The sequence below is a fragment of the Nicotiana attenuata genome, unplaced genomic scaffold (genome assembly GCF_001879085.1).
Source record: "Nicotiana attenuata strain UT unplaced genomic scaffold, NIATTr2, whole genome shotgun sequence".
In the NCBI taxonomy this organism is placed as follows: Eukaryota; Viridiplantae; Streptophyta; class Magnoliopsida; order Solanales; family Solanaceae; genus Nicotiana; species Nicotiana attenuata.
This window is the reverse complement of record NW_017670351.1, coordinates 527460-541056: the sequence shown is the minus strand read 5'-3', so window position 1 is coordinate 541056 and position 13597 is coordinate 527460.

The window sequence follows — 13597 nt, the reverse complement described above, 5'->3', positions numbered from 1 at the left end:
TTTATATACTAGTTAATGCAGTCCCAGTAGTTTATTTAGCTATGTTTTAAAGGTGTATTAGTATGCTATGTTTAAAAAAGGGGCAACGTTTGGCTACTGAGTTTAGTTCAGCTATTTGATTCCAGCAATTTCAAAGGCCTGTTCATCTATGTTCAAAAACTGGTTTTAAGTTTAGGACTCAAGTCTGACTCTATAAAAATGCTTGATAATAAATTAAGGCACAATCGAAACTGACCTGCGAAATCAGTCTGGACCTGGGCCATTGGGCCTGGGTCCTAAGCACAAATCCAGGTTTTTCTCATAGGTCATGGCATAAATGTGATGTTTCTTTTATCTTGCAAATCGTATGTAGTACGATTAACATTCAAATTTGAGTTGTGAATCTGAATTTCCTCTATTTAAAAAAAAAGTTAACTTGTAGCCCGTGATTTATGTGTATATTATGGCTAAGAATGCAAAAAGGGTGGATAGGCCCAGCCGGTGTAAATTCACAACTGGGCCCGCCTGAAGCCCAATGTGGGTAAAAACTAGTCGAATTCAATCCTGAAAATAGCGTTCTGCTGGGCCCAAATTTGGAGCCCAGATCCAGCTTCTTTTAAAGCTGAGTACTTATGGATTTATCCATGTTGAATGTCCTGGCCCAAAACATTTGTCTAATAATAATTCTAACCCCAGCATTCCCGTTTCTAGTTTAAAGATTTCCTAGTTTGAGCTTCAAAATTAGTTAGTCTTAATCAATAAAATGCAAACCCCTTTTTTTTATAGTAAAAACAGTTTGAGGCGTGCCATTTTCCTTCAAATAACCTATGGCCCTCATATAAATATTAACTTAGTATTAAAATAATCTTAAATTATCGTAGTTTGCTTTAGGCCCGATTTAGATTAGTATTGTGATTATGTATACGTTAGCGTAACATAATTGCGAATTTAATTCTAAAAGTAACCTGAGGGATGCGTTCTCGCAACTTCAACCAAACTTTTCTTAATAAAATAAACAAACGTTATTAATTGTGGACACGTTCGCGTGACATGATTTTGACGCGCCAAAAGAAAAGAGTATACGTACGTGTAACTCAATTCTTTAATTACGAATAATCAAGCAATTAAAAGCGGTAAAAGATAAATGCACATAGGTCCTATAAATGAGTAGTTAAACATTTAAGCCAAGTAATAATCACTAAGCGACCGTGCTAGAACCACGGAACCCGGGAATGCCTAACACCTTCTCCCGGGTTAACAGAATTCCTTATCTAGAATTTCTGGTTTGCAGACTTTTAAAATAAAAATCAAAATTTCCTCGATTTGGGATTTAAAATAAACCAGTGACTTGGGACACCAAATAAACTATTCCAAGTGGCGACTCTGAAAAATTAAATAAAATAATCCCATGTCGAATAATGTCACTTTAATTGGAAAAACTCCCTTATATACCCCCTCTGGGGTGGTAAAAAAGGAGATGTGACAAACTGAAATATTTCAAAGGTCCTAACTTTATCTTTAACGGGGTAAGTCACTGATGAAAACTATAATTACGTATTTTAATCGATTATTATAAACCAATTCGTTGCACTTCAGTTGAGTTTGCGCTTTAATCGCTAGTGTTTTGCACTAATTGTGTGTTTTATGCCTTGTAGGAGTGATTCCGAGCTATGTAGATGTTATGGAATGAATTCAAGTAATTTAGAGCTTTGAAGTCTGAGTAAAATCCCAAGGAATTAAGACGGGATTGTGTTCGGGGATCAACGGATGATAGTTAAGAACGAACGAAGAATCGAGTAGGCATATTGCGCTCTGTCTAGTAAAATACACATAACTTTTCGCTCAGAACTCCATTTGAGCTCCACAATATATGGTTGGAAAGCTAATTCAAAAGGACTACAACTTTCATGTTTTACGTTTTTCCAAATTCCAGACAAAACATGGTGAAACATGCGCAACAAGTGCGCGGCCGCGCACATGCCGCGGATGTGAGGCAGAAACTCAGTAAAATCCGCGGCCAAATCCGCAGTTGAATCCACGGCCGCGAACGTCCTGACCTGGAAAAGTGTCCTTTTTCACGTAGGAGAAGGTATAAATGTTTGGGCCCGACCCTACTTGGTATATATACAAGGAAAAACGGTATTTTGAGCACCTTTGACATACTTTTGACATAATTTAGACCTAAGGAGGCTAAGGAGACCGGGGATTCGACCTAAGGAGGCTAAGGAGACCGGGGATTCGACCTAAGGAGGCTAAGGAGACCGGGGATTCGACTTAAGGAGGCAAGAACACACTGGGAGCAAGGCGTAGAACTCTTCTACGAGTTTTTCACTTCCTTCTTCCTATTTCCATTATTGGTTATGTATTCTAATATTGTAGCTATGCATACTTTTATGAATAACTAATTTGTTATTTAGAGTTTTGATAGAACCTTTTGTAGGATGAATTCTTGTTATGTTTTAAAATAATATAGCCTTTTAATTTCTCTATTTGTTCAACTACGTGCTTATTTCAGTTGATTGAATGACCATCGATTGACTGTGCCTATTTATTATGTGTTGCTTGAGAAAGGATACATATTTAGGTGGTTGTTGAACAACGTCACTCCTATCGTATGTGAGAAATCAATACAGCAGGTTTAAAGGTAGGTTTAGAAATAACAAAGCCTTGATATGGTCATAATGAGCGGTTAGATAAAGTCAACTAGCGTTGTTCAAGAGAATATGTCTAGTAAATTATTGTAGTTGCTCGAGAGAGAATTACGGCACCTAAAGTGCTCACGATCAGTAGAGAATACATAGGCGAAATTGTAGGGAACATAGCGGGAAGGATTTCAACATTTGGGGAAATCATAACTCTAGACCTCCTAAATTTAATCTTCAACCCTTAGTATCTTTACTTGTTAATTTACTGCTTTAGTTTCTTAGTTAATTAGTTAGATATAAGAATCTTAATCTTTACAACTTAGAAATTTATTCGAGCTTGTCTTCTTAGCGATATTGAACAATTAAGGGGAAACCTTAGTTCTCTGTGGGATTCGACTCCGGACTTTTAGACCAGATTGTATTTACAGCGACCGCTTATCCTTTTTAGGACTAGAGTTGGGCATGATCAAATTTTGGCGCCGTTGCCGGGGAACTAACGGTGTAGTTGTAGCTGTATATATTGCTAGGTTTTGAGTTTGAACTTTTATTTTGTTTTGTTTTGTTTTGTTTTTTGTATTTATTTTATTTAATTATAACTGTTGATTTGAGAAACATGTCATCTTGGAATTATGGGAATTTAAGTGTAGATAATTCTACTATTGATCCTCATACATATTGTGAAGGAAACCACCCGTATCAAAATTATCAAACTATTCCAAGAGCGAGTTATGTGCACCAACTCAATCTTATTTGTGGAATGTGTGTGATGTGTGTGGTGATAAAAATGGTCACTTTCATGGTTGTACTTATATTTCTTATCTTCCCCCAATCCCTTACTATGATGGTTCTACCTTTTCTTGTGAAGTTAATAGGAACAAAGAACCTGGGGATGCAGACCTGAATAGATCAAGGATATGTTAAAGTGCCTTCTGGAACAAAATAATGAAAAACAATTGCAGATAGAAAGGCAAAAGGAAACTATTCGCAACTTGGAGGCTCAAGTGAGTCAAGTGGTTGAAGCTTTTAATGCTCAGCAAGCCAATTTTGGGGATAGGAGCCAAAAAGAGCGTGAATTTGAGGTGTTAATTGAGGAGGTCAGAGTAGAACATCAACAACCTAGCCAACTACAATTTGAGGATGTCAATGTTGTAGAAGTGAGACTAGAGTCGGCCAAAGACATTGATGATATAAATTTTTTTGACTCTAGTATCATTGATGTTGAGGATGCTGAAAATCCTGAAGTTCATGTGTGTGAGCGCATTGGTCCTCACTCCAAACATTTTTCTACGTTGTGCTTGGATGATGATATGGAAATAGAGTCATCCGAGCCGATTAAGAAGTCAAGGAATGAGGAACAAGGTGCCTACATTCTGGAATTTTTCTTGCCAGAAAGACAGGACTACATACCTCATCTAAACGCCAAGAAGTGTAGAATAGTACAATGGTTGCTTGGGCCAATTAGATTTTTTCCTCCACCCCTAGAGCATAGCCGAAAACCTGATGCCAAATGGGGGGTTCAATTTATAAGCTCGAGGTAGAGGAAGAAAGTGATTTGCGTCGTGCCGCGACGTTAAATGAAGCGCTTGTTGGGAGGCAACCCAGCTTTATTGCTTTCTTTTATTTTTTTTATTTGTCTAATTGTATTATGTTTGTAGTGTTGATTTTTGATTTTCCAGGATCATGGAAAGCAAAGCTATTGGAAGGATACAACAGCAAACCAGATGGTTGGAACTAAGTGTGAGGTACCCGCACGAAGGACCAAGCCTGGGGAAGTCTGAGTACCCCATGAGCTACTAGTGCTTCGGCCTTTGGCCTACTAGGGAGTTTCATTTACCCTCTTATAGTTATGATGTGCATTGAGGACAATGCACAATTTTAAGAGTGGGATGAGGAGATTTTCTGGGTGACTTTCTATGCTACTTTAGCTATGTTAGTTTAATTGAATAACATTTTTTTTTTAAAAAGATTGGACTTTTCCCTACGATGGATCTATTAGACAATTTTCTTGAGGGATTTAAGTCTAAAGAAAAAGGACAAAAAGATTTTCTTTTGTTAGGTAGTGTAGCAATTCCCCCTTGGTTTTTCTTTGTGCCCGGTTCTTTTCCAAGGGTTTTATTTGAATCGGATGTACTTAGTTTTATTTTTTAGGAGTAGGAGCCAGTGTGAGATGAATTGAATTGAATCAATATCTCTTGACTTTGTTATGCCTTGAGAATAGTGAATACTTTGGTTGTGACGCTTAAGCTCAGTTTTTGACTCTTGTAGAAGTACCTAAAATTGTATGATCTTAACTTAGCTTAACTGCTTTGACTAGAGTGTCTTGATGAATCCAATCCTGAGTGAGTTATGTGCCATATGTGTGTGAGGTTTGGGTGTTATTTTGTGCATTGCATTTGATGCCTAGAACTTGCCCCGTGTGTTTGCAAAGCGAAATAGTAGTTTTGTTCAGTCTTGGAAATGATATAGGCGTTTCTTTGTTGAGCCATATATATATTTTACCCGCCTAATTGTTATGTATCGTAGTTAACCCCTTTGAGCCTGTAATCCTGTTTCTTTGGCAACCACATTACACGCCTTACCCATTTGTTTGAATTAACCATCTATTTGAATCTTTTAACCTCTCATGAGCACTTGAATTGTTATGAACTGTGTAAAAGTTAAAGTGTGGGGTGGTTGGTTTGGCTTTTGAGTGGAACTAATGAAATAAGGAGAAATGTGCACTGTTTTGAAAAAGTAAGAGCCGCTTGAATTGAAAAAAAAAAGGAAAAAATAGTTGTATTGCTGTGAAAAAAAATATTCCTTGATAAGTGGTGACTCTTGATGTAATTGTGCTTAAAGAAGTATGGAGTTAATATATATTGAAGTGAAGGTGGAGTTATGGTTCCACATAAGTGTGGGATTTTAAATGTTAAAGTATGTGTATTAAAGTGCTTAAGGGGTGTAGTCACTCTTATATCTAAATGTATCCTACCTGTCCCGCAGCCTACATTATAACCAAATAAAGTCCTACTTGATCCTAGACTGAATGAGCTCGATTTGTAGAGTAGTACACTACGGGCAAGCCTATGGTGCATCTTTTGTGGCATATGAATGTTATTTCTGAGATTGAGTGAATTCTTTCTATCTTGAGTTCCTAAGTGTTCTTAAATTTTATTGTGTGGAAACTCTTGTTGTGTGAGGGCACCTGATTCATAAAGGAAAGGTAATGTCAGTGACCTCTATGTTAGAGTAAGTGGGTGAATTGTGAATAATCCGTGGTACTTGTGAGTCAAATCTTGAGGTGAAGATGTTACACTTTTGTGCTTAGTCTATTTTAAATATTCTTGGTCTGATGAGTTAGGAGAATTGTTTAAAATGGTCGTGTCTATATAAAGTGTAGTTTGATTGCTCGAGGACGGGCAATGGTTTAAGTGTGGGTGTTGATGATATGCTATAATTATGTATTTTAGTCGATTATTACATTCCAATTCACTGCACTTCAGTTGAGTTTGCGCTTTAATCGCTAGTGTTTTGCACTAATTGTGTGTTTTATGCCTTGTAGGAGTGATTCCGAGCTATGTAGATGTTATGGAATGAATTCAAGTGATTTGGAGCTTTGAAGTCTGAGTAAAAGCCCAAGGAATTAAGCCGAGATCGTGTTTGTATATCAACGGATGATAGTTAAGAACGAACGAAGAATCGAGTAGGCATATTGCCCACTGTCTAGTAAAATGCGCATAACTTTTCGCTCAGAACTCCATTTGAGCTCCACAATATATGGTTGGAAAGCTAATTCAAAGCGCTACGACTTTTGGTGTTTTACATTTTTCCAAATTTCAAACAGAACAAGGTGAATAATGCGCGACAAGTGCACGGCCGTGCACTGGCCGCGGATGTGAGGCAGAAACTGGGTAAAATCCGCGGTTGAATCCGCGAGTGCGGACGTCCTGACCTGGAAAAGTGTCCTTTTTCGCATAGGAGAAGGTATAATTGTTTGGGCCCGACCCTACTTGGTATATATACATAGAAAAATAGTATTTTGAGCACCTTTGACATACTTTTGACATAATTTAGACCTAAGGAGGCTAAGGAAACTGGGGATTTGACCTAAGGAGACAAGAACACACTGGGAGCAAGGCGGAGAACTCTTCTACGAGTTTTTCACTTCCTTCTTCCGATTTCCATTATTGGTTATGTATTCTAGTATTGTAGTTATGCATACTATTATGAATAGCTAATTTGTTATCTAGAGTTTTGTTAGAACCCTTTATAGGATAAATTCTTATTATGTTTTAATATAATTTAGCATTTTAATTTCTCTATTTGTTCAACTACGTGCTTATTTTAGTTGATTGAATGGACATCAATTGACTGTGCCTATTTATTATGTGTTGCTTGAGAAAGGATACATATTTAGGTGGTTGTTGAACAACGTCACTCCTAACGTATGTGAGAAATCAATACAGCGGGTTTAAAGGTAGGTTTAGAAATAACAAAGCCGTGACGTGGTCATAATGAGCGGTTAGATAAAGCCAACTAGCGTAGTTCGAGAGAATATGTCTAGTAAATTGTTGTAGTTGCTCGAGAGAGAATTACACCACCTAAAGTGATCACGATCAGTAGAGAATACATAGGCAAAATTGTAGGGAACATAGCGGGAAGGATTCCAACATTTTGGGAAATCATAACTCTATACCTCCTAAATTTAATCTCCAACCCTTAATATCTTTAGTTGTTAATTTACTGCTTTAGTTTCTTAGTTAATTAGTTAGATATAAGAATCTTAATCTTTGTAATTGAGAAATTTATTCGAGCTTGTCTTCTTAGCGATATTGAACAATTATGGTGAAACCTTAGTTCTCTGTGGGATTCGACTCTGGACTTTTAGACCAGATTATATTTGCAGTGATCGCTTATCCTTTTTAGGACTAGAGTTGGGCGTGATTAGTCAACCAAGTGGATTTATGAACGCAAAATGGATTATGAAGAGAAAATAGTAGAGGAATAGAAAATGATGGTATTAATGTACCTTTTTTGCAATGGTATATGGAAAAATTAGAAGGATCTTTAGAAATGTTGGAGAGAGAGGGGTATGCTGACAAGGGGGCCCCAAAAGCACATTATTTATATATGTAAATAATGTATGAAAGTTGTAAAAGCAAATTTCATACAACTAATTATATATTTTACAACTTATCTACAACTTTCATACAAATTTCTACCCAGTTATATACAACTCCAATATCATACCACTTAAATACAATTTCTATACAATATGTCTTTTTTATATTTTGTATCTGTATAGTAAAAACAAATTTCATCAACTAATTATATATTATACAACTTATCTACAACTTTCATACATTATTTCTACTCAGTTATATACAACTGCAATATCATACAACTTAAATACAATTTTTATACAAATATTGTTCAACTGTCATACAATATTTAAATAAAAAAATATTTATAAACACGAGAATACAATTTTTCTACAATTTTACTATACCTTTACTACAATTTCATAAGTATAATGTATGTCATGTCTTCTTCTTCGAGTTTCAATCTGAAATTCAGCCAAAATTAAGTCTAATCTTCACCAAAACACCCACAAAATTGAGATATAAACTCCAAACAATATTCCCAATTGCTTGCAAAAATACCAATCCAAACAAATATTAGTTTTTGAAAACTCAAATTCGAATTCAAAGCTTCAAAGCTTTTTAATGGTTGTCAATGGTGGAATTGCTGCTTTCCTTTCCCTTGCTCTACATTAATGGAGTTAGGGATTGAGAGATAGAGAGAGACGTAGAGAGAAAGAGAGAGAGCGAAAGAGAGAGAGCGCAGGAGGGAGAGAGAATAAGGATGGGAAATAATTGATTCCTAATATAAAGGGATACTCATTTAATTCCTAAATTGTATATAATTGGTAAATTTGTATATAGGATGTAATTAAATTAAAACTTGAGTAGGGAGGGTAATAAAGTATTCAATATTGTATAGGTATGTAAAATTCCCTTCTTCTTTTATAAAGAACGATTCTTCCTTTGATGGGCTTTAATTACTGGCGTGATTCCGAATTGGTCATGGCACCCAAAGGAGTAAAAATTGTGCGGGGCGCCCTATTTGGTCGCCTCCCATTTAACCTATACCCACTTTTTAAAAAAGTTTTAACTTGTACCCACTTTTTAAACAACTTCAGGCCTCTTTCTCCTCCTTCGTTTTCTTCTTCTCAAGATTTTCCACTCAACTGCCGCTCACCTCCAAGCTTTCAATAGAAGAGGCATTTTGTGACCAGAGCAAGAAACATGCAGATTTCTTTCATTGTTTTCTACTCTAGCTGCATGTTAAACTCTTGATACATCTGTATAGGTCGAAGTCTGATAAAAAGAATTCCACTTAATGAAGAACGACCAGGAGTCAACCGAGCTGAAGTCAGGTACATGAAGCAACACATCGGCGAATGATTCAGCTACGGTAGAGGTCGAGCACTCAGTTCGGCCCAAACGGATAGCTCAGTACTTAGACATTTTAGAGGAACATTCTACAGGAGATTCCAAGAACTTAGGTACTCCGGTCAAGGACCGCCGGGTAAGAAAATTATTTGGTATAAATACCACGAGAGAGAGTAACGTAAAGGGGACGGGAGAGAACACATACAGATAGATACATCCCTCTGAAGGAGAAGGTATTTTATCCTCCCAGGCCCTTCACCAAAAGGGAGATGAATTCCAAGATCCTGGCATCTTTATCTGTAGTTCAACTTCAATAACGTATGGAGGTCTATCTTATTAAAGAATGGTGATTCTTTTCCTTTATGTATTCTTCGTTATCACTTAATATTATTGAAGCCGTCTTCTTTTTCTTACACTATGGAATTCAATGACGACTGTAATCAAGTTTTACGTTCAGCCATGATTGTTTATTCTCGTTTTCTATCTCAGATCTAGAATATATTACCCTGGCTAGGATTTACTCCATTATTTCTTATTTAATTGGTTTAACAAGAAGAGCTTAAAACTTTTTGGTCAAACAATTTGGCGCCGTCTGTGGGGATTTCCTAGCCAAAGTTTTAGTTTCCTCTAGATCTAAACTCGGTTCTAGTTCTACTTCCCCTCCGTTGTAACTTCATCCTTTCGCCTGTGTGCTTGTGGTGCGGCCTATGTTTCCGTATCTTCACGCACTTGGGACTGGATCGGATTGAGACTTCAACTCGAAAATCCTAACGAGAGAAATAAGTCATCAGCCCACAAGGCGCTCAGATTCGACCAACGCCGAAACTAAGCACGAGGCTGAGATCGGATCTGAAGCCAGCACTCTCAGTTCATTGCCAATTAGATCGAAGGGACTTTCCAGACCCAAGTAGCAGAGACGGCAAAAACACCAAGCCAAAGACCCACGAGATGTCATCCAATTTTGGTAAATATTAGCTCAAGCAGTGATATTAGCTATGAAACATAGCCAAAGAAGGGAACACGGTTGCTCCCTTCCACCCGTCAACCAATAAGTCAAGGTTACAAACGATTTCGTTTGATATTAACTTGCTATTTCTTTTTAGAGTGGGACAGGAACATGAGCATACTCACCAACATGCAAACAGGGAACAAACGCCATCAAAATAGCACACCAAGAAAATGCTCCGCGTCATATCATCCTGCAAGCAACGGTCGAGCGAAACCCCCCCCCCCCCAACAAGTTGGTACTCAAGGCCATAAAGGAAAAGCCGGTATAGACTGGGACTGGGTCACCAGCCCGGAAAACATACGAATCTCTCCAACATGTAGACAGAACACAAATATGTGAAACTCACCCACGCGCTCGCCAAAGTCACTATGTGACGACACAACTAGCCAAAATTCAATCTCGTACATATATTGAGACGCCCCGAAGTTTGAGCGAGACATTCATCGCCCGGCCTATCAACTACTTCTCGAGGCCAAGCGATGAACTAGATAGACTGGGACTCCTCGAATGTATGCACAGACCGTACAACAACATGTAGTATTCTCCAATAAATGAGTAAGCGAAGCAACAGACGGAATTCTTACGCAACTCCACCAAGTTTACACATCATGCTAACACAAGACAAATTGGACCTCGCTCGAATTAACAAGTCTAAATTCGACCCCGCTCATATTAACAAGTCTAAATTCGACTTCGCTCAAATTAGCAAGACAAATTCGACCTTGCTCGAATTAACAGTCTAAATTCGACCTCACTCAAATTAGCAAGACAAATTCGACCTCGCTCGAATTAACAGTCTAAATTCGACCTCGCTCGAATTAGCAAGTAAAATTCGACCTCGCTCGAATTAGCAAGACAAAATTCGACCTCGCTCGAATTTACAGTCTAAATTCGACCTTGCTCGAATTAGCAAGTCAAATTTGGCCTCGCTCGAATTAGCAAGACAAATTCGACCTCGCTCGAATTAACAGTCTAAATTCGACCTCACTCGAATTAGCATGTCAAATTCGACCTCGCTCAAATTAGCAAGATAATTTCGACCTAGCTCGAATCAATAAAACAAATTCGACCTCGCAATTAGCAAGTCAAATTCGACCTCGCTTGAATTAGCAAATTAAAATTCGACATAGCTCGAATCAACAAAACAAATTCGACCTCGCTCGAATCAACAAGAAAAAATTATTTTGTCTCGCTAGAATTAGCATGTCAAAATTCGACCTCGTTCGAATTAACTACCGAAAGTCAGGAACTCATTGAAAGGATCGAAGAAATTCAAAAGAAAAAAGAAGGAAAGTCTAAAGACATACAATCAAGGACAAATCAACTGTTCCATTCAAAAGGAAAATATCGTCTTACGAAGGGCTAAAAGGGGGTCCCCATCCAACTAACTAAATACAGGAGGAAAAAGTTAAGTACAAAAGCTTCACTCAGCATTATTCCCATCCATACTGTCATCTCTCTCCCCGCTCAGTTCAGCGGCTTCGTCTCCACCGTCACCCTCTCCATCAGAATGCTCATCATTAGAGGAAAGCCCGTCCTTGGCCTCATCATGTCCACCAGCCTCCGGTGTCGCGGGGTCATAGCTGCAGGCAAGCTGGGCCTCACGCGCTTTAACACGAACCTCTTCGAAAGCGGCTTCAGAGACATTCCCCGCTGCCAACAAGCCCTTATATATATATCCCGCTGAGCCTTAGCATGGACCCACATCTCGTACAAAGGGCGAGGAACATCAACAGAGGCGGGCGCAGGAGGAGTCGAAGCCAACAATTGCGCCCTCTCCACCTCGAGAGCACTAATTTGATCACCCATGCTCGAGACGTCTCTCTCAAGCTCGCCAATTCGCTCATCAAGCCACGCCTCCCTCAGAGCGGCCATCTCCATCTCACTGGCACATTTAGACCTGAGAACGCGGATAGAATCTTCCAGCGCCGCAGCCCTCGCCAAGGCTGCTACTCGAGCTCCCTCATCCCTCTCCAGCTCGGTCGCCTTCCCTTCCAATTCGGTCACCTTCTCCGCCAATTCAACACTTAAACCGACGACCCTAGTGTCACTCTGCTCAAGCTCTGCCCGCAGGGCCACCACCTTCACCTGAAGATCGACACACTCAGTTGAAACACTCTTGCCCACCTCGAGCTCTTCTTCTTTAGACCTAAGAAGCCCATTGAGTTTGCTGCATTTGCCCATAGACCGCATCAGGTCCTTGTCCTTCCACTCCAACTCCTCCCTAAGGGACTGAGGATTGCCGCCCGCCCTGAGTCGTGCATAAATATCACGGCACTTATCACGGTATCGGTGGTATTTTGAAACCATTTTCTCAAAAGTGGCAGCCCACCTCTCCTCGCGGCGGATACTTCAGTCTCCAAAATGAAAGTCTGAACAAAGAAAAGAGAACAAAAAGAGAAAATTAGCAAGACTAGAAGACGTAAAACAAAGAAAGCAATAGACTCACCCTCAAAGACATTCCGGCTATGCCCCGTGATAGGCCAGCATAGGTGATCTCCTGAAGGGCCCTGCTTTCAGTAGCAGAACAAAGAAGGGAAAATTGGGGCACCAGGTTCACCGTGTCGTCCAACAAATCGCACTCCGGAGCAACCTCGATCACGCGGGAGGAATCATCCATTCCCGCCTCCACCCGAGTGAATCCCGCCTCAAACATGCTTATTCTTCGGGGTCAATATCTGAACCAGATTCATAGTCATCTACAACTACACCCTTTACCCTCTCGCTGGCCGAAGCGGGAGCACGGGCATGTTGTGAAGTCGATGGACCACTCAGAATGATTGCAACGGCCTCCGAGTTCTGCCCCCTACGACGGTAGTCTCCCCCACGCCAGAAACGGGAACCACCTCCACGCCCGAGGGGGATACGGTTTCCTCACCTAAATTGGCTTCACCAGAAGGCTCGGACACTGCCAACACGGGATCGCCCCTCGAAGGCCCCTCAGTCCAGGGTACCCCATCGTCCCTTGCTCTTCGCCTCTTTAATGGAGCCTCTTCGACGTCATCCTGAGACGATTCGTCCACTAAATGAACCACGAGAAGCAAAGCCTCCGCCTGATGAGAAACCTTACGACGGCCTAGCCCGGGAGGGGCCGTAGTCTGTAAAGTAGCAGTGGTCAGAACGCTCTCACTTGCAGCCGCAATTGGTGCAGGTCCGATCGAGAGACTCGACTGACGGAAAGCAGGTATGGGAGCCCTCGCCCTCCTCATGACCCATCGACCTACCAACGAGAGAAGCTTAAACCAAATAGGAAAATACATAACAAATGGCAAAGAGCAAGGGCAAAACAAGGTGATCACCACCAGAGGATCTACGCCCGAATCTCTCATGGAACGACGACTATTCACGAATCCCCATCGTATGGGGCAAAACCTGACTCACCCACTCGCGAATATCAGTGACTAGCGGAGGAGGTGCCTTCTCGGTTGCAAAACAGAGGGAAAAAGAAGAACGATCAAGTCACCGGAAGGGGACAACGAGAAGTCGTTTTACAAATATATATATATATATATATATATATATATATATAT